Below are 7954 nucleotides of genomic sequence, written 5' to 3'. Positions count from 1 at the left end.
GGGGGCCTTGTACTTCAGGCTATTTTATGGTCTTTGATTTTGATTCTAAAGGCAAAGGAATCTTTGGGAAGGTTTAAAGCAGAAGAATGCTATATTCAGATATGTATTTCAGCAAGCTCTTTCTGGTGCTGGGTGGAAAATGGATTTTAGGGAGGCAAGAATGGAGCTGGGAGACTAGCAAGGAGAATGTTGTATTTGTCCAAGCAGGAGGTGATGGTCATTTGGACCAAGTTGTTAGCTGTGGTGGTGGGAAGAGGCAACCAATTCCAAAAAAATACATCAGAGGCAGAATCATTTGGACTTAGTAATGTTAGGGGTCAGGGGTAAAGGATAGAAAGATCCAGTAATGGCCCTCAGCTTATGGCCTGAGCAACAAGCAGGTCACTGTTAATGCAATTTGATCAGATGGAGGAAAAGAGAGGGTCAGCATGAGGGAAAAGTCGTGGACTCATGTTTGGACATGTCAGGGTGATGTGTCCATCAGACACCGCACAGAAATGTCAAGAGAATGATGGTATATATCAGTTTAGGGCTCAAAAAAGTGATCTGGACTGGAGATTTGGAAGTCAGTCATATTTGATAGTAACCGAAGGCACAGCGGATGAAATCACCGGTGGTAGAATAGAGATGGGAAGGGGAGGGTTAGCGCCTAGTGGGGAGGGGGCGGAGGGGGAGAGAGAAGAAAGAGGGAGGAGGGGAGGACAGAAAGACAACAATATCCAGATAGACAAAATCTGGAAAAGGGCAGGGTCATAGAATAAGGGGCAGAGGGGGAGGGCAGAGTAATCAGTTGTGTTGAATGTCACGGGGAGGGTGTAGTAAGACTAGTGCTAGCGAAAAGGGAAGTGTTCACTGCGTTTAGGAATCTGAAGTTATTGGTGGCTTTTTAGAGCCGTTACATGCAAATGGTGAAGATAGACATCTGGTTGGGTAAGGGGAGGAATAATCGGGAAGCGAAAGACGTAAAGGGGAAGTATAGTCAAGACTTGCACAGTTTGTAGAAAGTGAAAACAAACAAGGCAGCCTGGATCGATGCACAGCAAAAGAAGGGAGACACAAGAAACAGACAACATAAGAAGAAAAGTAGAATCCACGCGTCACCTAAATGTCCTTATTTAAAGTTAGATTTTCAATTTGGATCAAAAGCTGAAGTCCTGTGTGTGTGTGCACGCCCGCCCATGCATTTCACTAGACGCTCACCTGAAAATGAAACGACATTGGTTAAACAGAGTGATTGGTAAAGACAAACAAGGCAAAGGGTCCACAAAACAATTCAAGAGTAGTCATAATGATATCAGGAAAGAATAGAATTTAAGGAAAAAATTACTTTGTATGGGTGCATTCTCTACTGAAGATGTAACAGTGCCTAGTAACAGTCCATCAAAATATGCAAAGCAAAAAATGCAAAAATACAGCAGGAGGATTTCAGGAAAATCGCTGTTTTACCCAAGGAAGAGAAAAAGTATTTTTATAATACGCATATTCTTTTCAAATATCCATGGAACTTGGACAAAAATATAGGAGATAATAAGACTATAAGTCATACATTGTAGACTACATTTTCTGACCGCCAGGCAATAAAGTGAGCAATTCATAGCAAAAGGATAATTTTTTTTAAATAGTGGAAATTAAAATACTGTCAAATAATCCATAGATCAAAGAGAAAATACAAATTATAATCACAGTTTAAGACAATAAAAATAGGGGAAATTATATATCCAAAAAAAAAAAAACCCCCAAAACGCTACCTCAAGTAAAACTTAGAGCCTTATATGCTTAAATCCATGAACAAAATAAAAATAAACCAAACAATCAATTCAGAAGCCAAAAAGTGAAAAAAAAAAATCTAGGAAAAGCATGAGGAAAGAATAAAATTAAAATGGGATTGATATTTAACCCCAGAGGTGGATCTTTGAAAAGACCAATAAAATAGACACTTTTGACAAAGCCAAACAAGAAAAAATCTGAATGCCTATTATGAATGAAAAGAGAAATTAGCTATAGGTATAACACGTTAATATTTTTTTGGACATTTTGATTAAATGGCTCTTTTAGTAAAAGAAGGTTTGCCTGTTTTGTTTTTTTTTTTAAGATGTTATTTTTAGGTAATCTCTACACCCAATGTGGGACTCAACCCTGAGATCAAGAGTCACATGCTCTATGGACTGAGCCAGCCAGGCACCCCAAAGAACAGTTTAATGGGTGGTACAATTATACGGACCAAAAACTATAAAAGAAGTTGACAAATGTCAGAGAATTTCAGCACCTGGAAAATCTTATAAGCAAAATCTTTCAAACCTTTAAGGAACCAATATCTCCTTTAAGATTTTACACTGTTAGAACACAGAGCATAGAAAACGATGAGAAACATTTCAGTTCACTATATGAAGCTAATTTAACTCTTACTTGCAAGAACAGTTGAGAACATTTTGTAAAAGACAAGTGATGTAGGGGAATTTGGCCTACCATGAATTACAGCCAGTTTTGAAGACACAAGGATTTAATATATTTTATAAGAGTGGCATTCCAAATCAACAGGGAAAGCATGAATTATCCATTTTGCTTAGCCAAATGATTATCTGGAAAAAAATTAAGATACAGTATACTATATACCAAAGTAAATCCTATATCAATTGAAGATTTAAATAAAATGATTAAAGCCCCTAAAGAAAATATAGGTAAAGATTCACGAATCATGATTGGGTAAGAACTCAAATGCATAAACCTAAAGGTAGAAACTAATAATAGAAAAATGAATAGATGTGACTACTTAATCGTATGAAACTATTATAAATGAAAAATTAGCCTAAACAAAATCAAAATGGAAAAATGGACTTCAAAAGGGTTAGCATCGTTAACGTGTAACTTCTTACAAGTCAGTATGAAGAAATGAACACATTTAGAAAAATCTAACAAGTGACATGAATGGATAGTTTACAAAATGACAGTCAATGAACATTTAAAAAATGTTAATGCTTTCGATCAAAAATACAATATAAAATAGTGAGGTACAGTTATTTGCCTATGCAAGTGGTGAAATTTTTTTAAAAGCACCCATTCTGTCAAGAATTGAGGGAGATGGGCATATTGCCAGTGGGAATTCAGATTGGCATATGTCTTCTGAGAGCTAATAGGATTCAAAACTACAAAAACGTTCACAAGGCTTAAAGAAGAGATTTTGGGAAGAGAGGTGGATACAAGGCATCTACGCTTCTAATATTGTCCCTGCCCCTCTTCACTCCAGCAACTCAGGTTCCCATCTCTTAACCTGTACTCCTTGAACAGCCTCCTAACTAACCTAGTGTCCTCATTTTCCTCTTGAAATTTCACCCTCCACTTCGCAGTGTCACGATCCCAACTGTAAATATGTCCATATCCTTCCTTTTGTAAGGACCTCCTGTGTCGCCATCAGCAACAGGATTAAGGTCAGTCTCCTTCTTTGTTTTTTGAGAGAGTGAGCACAGGAGACGGAGTGGGGAAGGGGCAGAGGGAGAGAGAGAATATTAAGCAGGCTACATACCCAGCATGGAGCCAACATGGGGCTCGATCTCAACACCCTGAGATCATGACCTGAGCCAAAATCGAGAGTCAGATGCTCAACCACCTAAGCCACCCAGCGCCCCGAGGTCAGTCTTCTTAATGTGGCCTGCAAGGTGCTCCATGTTCTGATGCTTGTCCACTTCTCTAGGCATGTCATTTCCCGCCCACCCCCACTTTGCTGTCGTTCATTATACCCATCTGCTCATAATTTTTATGTTACTTCGGCTCCTATTATTCTTTCAACTGTAGAGCCAGTCCTGCCCTCTCTTCCCCCATCACTCCCTCTAATTCTTTGCGGTCAAAGCTGTACCTTCCCGGGGAAGCTTTCTGTGACTTTCTGGGCTGGGTTAGGTTTGCCTCCACTTAGTCCCATAAACACTGACCTGGTTACTCCACACTGTGTGCCTGAGGTTCATTTGGGTTACTCTAAGTAGTGGCAGTTTGTTCATGCTCATTTGTCTATTCAATTATAAAAAGACACCATTACTGTTGTTAAAGAATTTCTCCAGATTTTGGCTACTATGAGTTGTGTTTCTCTTAGCCTTCTGTGCATGCATTTTGGAGAACATTATGTATGCATTTCTGTTGGGTATATATCTGCGACTGGAACTCAGTCATAGAAGGAGGCAGGCAGAATACCAAACGTGCCCCCCCTCCCCCCCGCCAGATTCCATGCCCTAATGACAGGGATATTATCCAGGTGGGTTTTATGATAGAGAGATAGCCAGGTGGGCCTCATCACACCAGCCACTTTAAATGCAGAGAGTTCCTCCGCTGCTGGGAGCAGAAGAGCGCGTCAGAGAGGTTTGAGGCATAAGGGATCCTTGCTGCGTTGTTCCTGGCTTGATGATCCGGGGGTCCACTACAAGGCCTGCAGGGTGGCCTCTAGGAACTGAAGGTGGCTCTCAACTGGCCACCAGTAAGGAAACAGGACCTCAAGGACCTGAATTTTGCCAACAACCTGAAGGAGCTAGAATGTGGACCTCTCCCCGAGGGCTCCAGCTAAGGACTCAGTCCTCCGAACACCTCCATTTCAGCCTTGTGCGGGAGCAGATAACCCAGCCACCCTGTGTCAGATGGATCTACAGAACTGTGAGTTAACAACGGTTTTGTTTTAAGCCACTAAGTTTGTGGTAATTGGTTATACAGCACTAGAAAACTAATACGTCAAGTGTGCCAACGGTTTTACAAAGTACCAATTTATATTTTCACCAGGAGTATATAAGAGTTTCCATTGCTTTTTCATGTTGGTCTTAGTGTAGACATGGAATATTAAGCATCTAGTAGAGACTTGCCTGATTCAGTGTCTCAGTATTAATTACTAATGAAGTAAAGTTAAAAGCGAAAGGTAGCATTCAAGTTCTTACGTGAACCAAAGAAAATTTTAATGACAATACCCATTTCTGAAAAAAGAAAACTATAATGTTCACATCCTTGACAAAGCAATTGCATGTCCAAGGAATTACCATGAATGTGTGCAGAGATTTAGTTGCAGAACTGGACATGGTGGTATTGTTTATAATAGTTCATAATGGATCATTTAAATAACAGAATATTAGGCACCATTACAAATGATGGAGAACAGCTTTTGACCAAGGATATTCTGTAGAATATCAATTTTCCAATGTTACATTCCAGAAGGATCCCGTGACTATGTAAGTTTGAGATTCTCTGGCAACGTGAACAGGTTTCTCCACCGGAGCTCTTTGCAAACCTCGCTCTGGTCTGATAAGTATCGTTAACACGTGGGGAGCCAACACAGCGAAGATTTGCACAAGCCTTTTTGATTACGGTCTTCTGCTTTGTTTTGGGGGGCATCTTGGGCATCTTGTAGACTGGCCTTTGGGAAATGACATAGAAACATGTCTGCGATATGTTTGGCGCAAAAAGTCGTGTGAATAATGTAGTCCCCACTTCAAAACCTGTAGATAAAAGGCTGGAAAAACTTAAAGGATATTACCCAAAAATGTGAACTGTGATTATTTGGATGGACAATTTTTAATTCGTAGTCCTTATTTAGATTTTTCTCAAGTGTCTACACAGGGATTATGTATTTGTTAAAAGGGGGAAAAAAAAGAAATGCCAGAAGTCCATATAAACACTGTCTCTTGGAACAGCAGTGGTAAAGCTGTAGCTCTTGTCTGGGGGGGTGATTTGCTGTATGGTCGGGCCCTAATTAAATTCCATTTTTAGCGGTCCGCTTCAGGACAGCTGGCCCCAGCACCATGGGCCCATCTGGGGTCACACTGTCCAGTCAGTTTGGGTTGATTGGGGGGGTGGTCTCTGGGGCTGCTACGTAGCAGAACAGTGAATGCTCACTCTCTGATCCATGCTCCAGCCCAGGCCAGCTCTGTTCCCGGCAGCCCCAAAGCTCCTGCTTCCTGAGGTTTTGTTTTGTTTTGTTTTGTTTGTTATTTTCCCCGTTTTCTCAGGGCAGCTCTTCTCCTCCCATCTTCCCCATCAGCACCATTCCTCCCTGGAAAACTACATGTTTTCTGAAGACAGACCCAGGTTCAAATCCTCCCTGGGAACCAGGTCTAGGCAAAGCAGTTCATCTCTCTGAGTCTCTTTCCCCCTCTAGGAAAAGCGTACGCGTTTAAGTAACCTCTCCTAGTGTTGTTCGGATAAAAGATCGCACCTGTCACCGTGCTAGGTTTTCAACAAATACTTATTCCTTCCATCCCCCACCCCTGGAGTTAATATAGCCTTCAGTTAATAAAAGGAGTTACAACCCCATTTCTCCCTCGTGGGTGGGTACAGTTTTCTGATGTCAGCCTTTGTTTATAGAAAGAGTCTGAAGTGTGTGTGTGCGCGCAAACTCTGGCCCCTGGTCAAACCCGACCCACAGCCTCTTTTTTATGAATCCAGCAAGCTAAGAATGATTTCCACGGTTTTAAATGGTCGGACAAATAAAAAAGAACGTGCTACCAGACATCTTAAACTTACATGAAATTCACATTCCGTTGTTTATAAATAAAGTTTTATTGGGACACAGCCGTTCGTTCATTTACATATCGTCTGTGGTTGCTGTCACACAATGACAGAGTTAAATATTTGTGGCAGGGACCGTACAGCCTGCAAAGCCTAAAATATTTGCGATCTGGCCCTCTACGTAAAATGTTTGCTGATCTCTGCTCCAGGCTTTTTCCTATCTAAGTATTTCTTGAAGGCAAGCTTTAAATATGAGAGGTATTGCTCACTGGATTGCATTTTTAAAAAATTAAAATAAATGTCTTTTGAAGGCTCAGTTTTTGAAATGCCCATCCCTATTCTTAAGTCCCAGTGAATGTGATAGATTCGGGCTTTGCCAGCCTGGGACGGCTAAGGCGGCGTTTCTTTCTAGGTACTCAGCCTGTTGGTTAGGAGCTACCAGGTGAGTGGTTTAGACAAGATTTTAGGGTAACCTTTTAGGTTAAATATCTATTTTAAAATACTTAGAATGTATGACAAACACAAACCTAAAATACTAATGGGTATTTGATCAGCAACGCCTTCCTTTGTCATTGGCTTCCTTTGTTATTTAATTTATAAACAAACTTCTGAGAAGATGCTACTTCAAAGGGATCCTGTAATCCCTTTATAATGGGAAGATTCCTGTGTAGTGTGGTCACTTTGACCTTCTCATTTCTGTGTAGGTGATATGTTCAGATACTAATGGTAAATACTCTGTGTTCTCCTGCAAAAGGCAGTCCCCTCAACAGGGACAGTCGTGTCTTGGGTAGAGCCTCTGCAGAAAGTTGTTTTGTGGTTTTTTTTTTTCCCCCCCTCCTTGCCTCTGGGATAATGGGTGTTTTGGTGGAGATGCTCAATATGCAACGAGAACTGGCAGGGTTAAATTATGGCTCCACTGAGCATAAAAAATTGGAGGGTGAATCTAGCCCATCATCCATTCTGTTACAGTTTTTCTATAAAAGTAAAAAATCTTTATTAAGTGAAACTAACATTAAACTAAGTTTGTACACAGGAGAGCAGGATTTAAAGGGCCACAGCCCTTAGAATGATGATACACACGCCAAACCAAACTCGGTTTTGCTTATTCTTTTTTTTTTTTAAAGATTTTATTTATTTATTTGACAGAGAGAAACACAGCGAGAGAGGGAACACAAGCAGGGGGAATGGGAGAGGGAGAAGCAGGCTTCCCGCGGAGCAGGGAGCCCCATGCGGGGCTCGATCCCAGGATCCCGGGATCATGACCTGAGCCGAAGGCAGACGCTTAACGACTGAGCCACCCAGGCACCCCTGGTTTTGCTTATTCTAAAAGACACCTTTGTGTTGTTCTCAGGCAGAAACAATACACCCCCTGGAGACTCCTAGCAAGCAGATTTTCTTCCGATACTAGCTCAAAACAACCATATTTACCCAAGGAAGTATGCTTGCTTTCTGTTAATCCTAGGAAAAACCGTAGGGTCCTATA

Source organism: Leptonychotes weddellii, chromosome 14 (genome assembly GCF_054177405.1).
Source record: "Leptonychotes weddellii isolate Sample4059 chromosome 14, ASM5417740v2, whole genome shotgun sequence".
Classification (NCBI taxonomy): Eukaryota; Metazoa; Chordata; class Mammalia; order Carnivora; family Phocidae; genus Leptonychotes; species Leptonychotes weddellii.
This window is presented reverse-complemented; position numbering follows the sequence as displayed.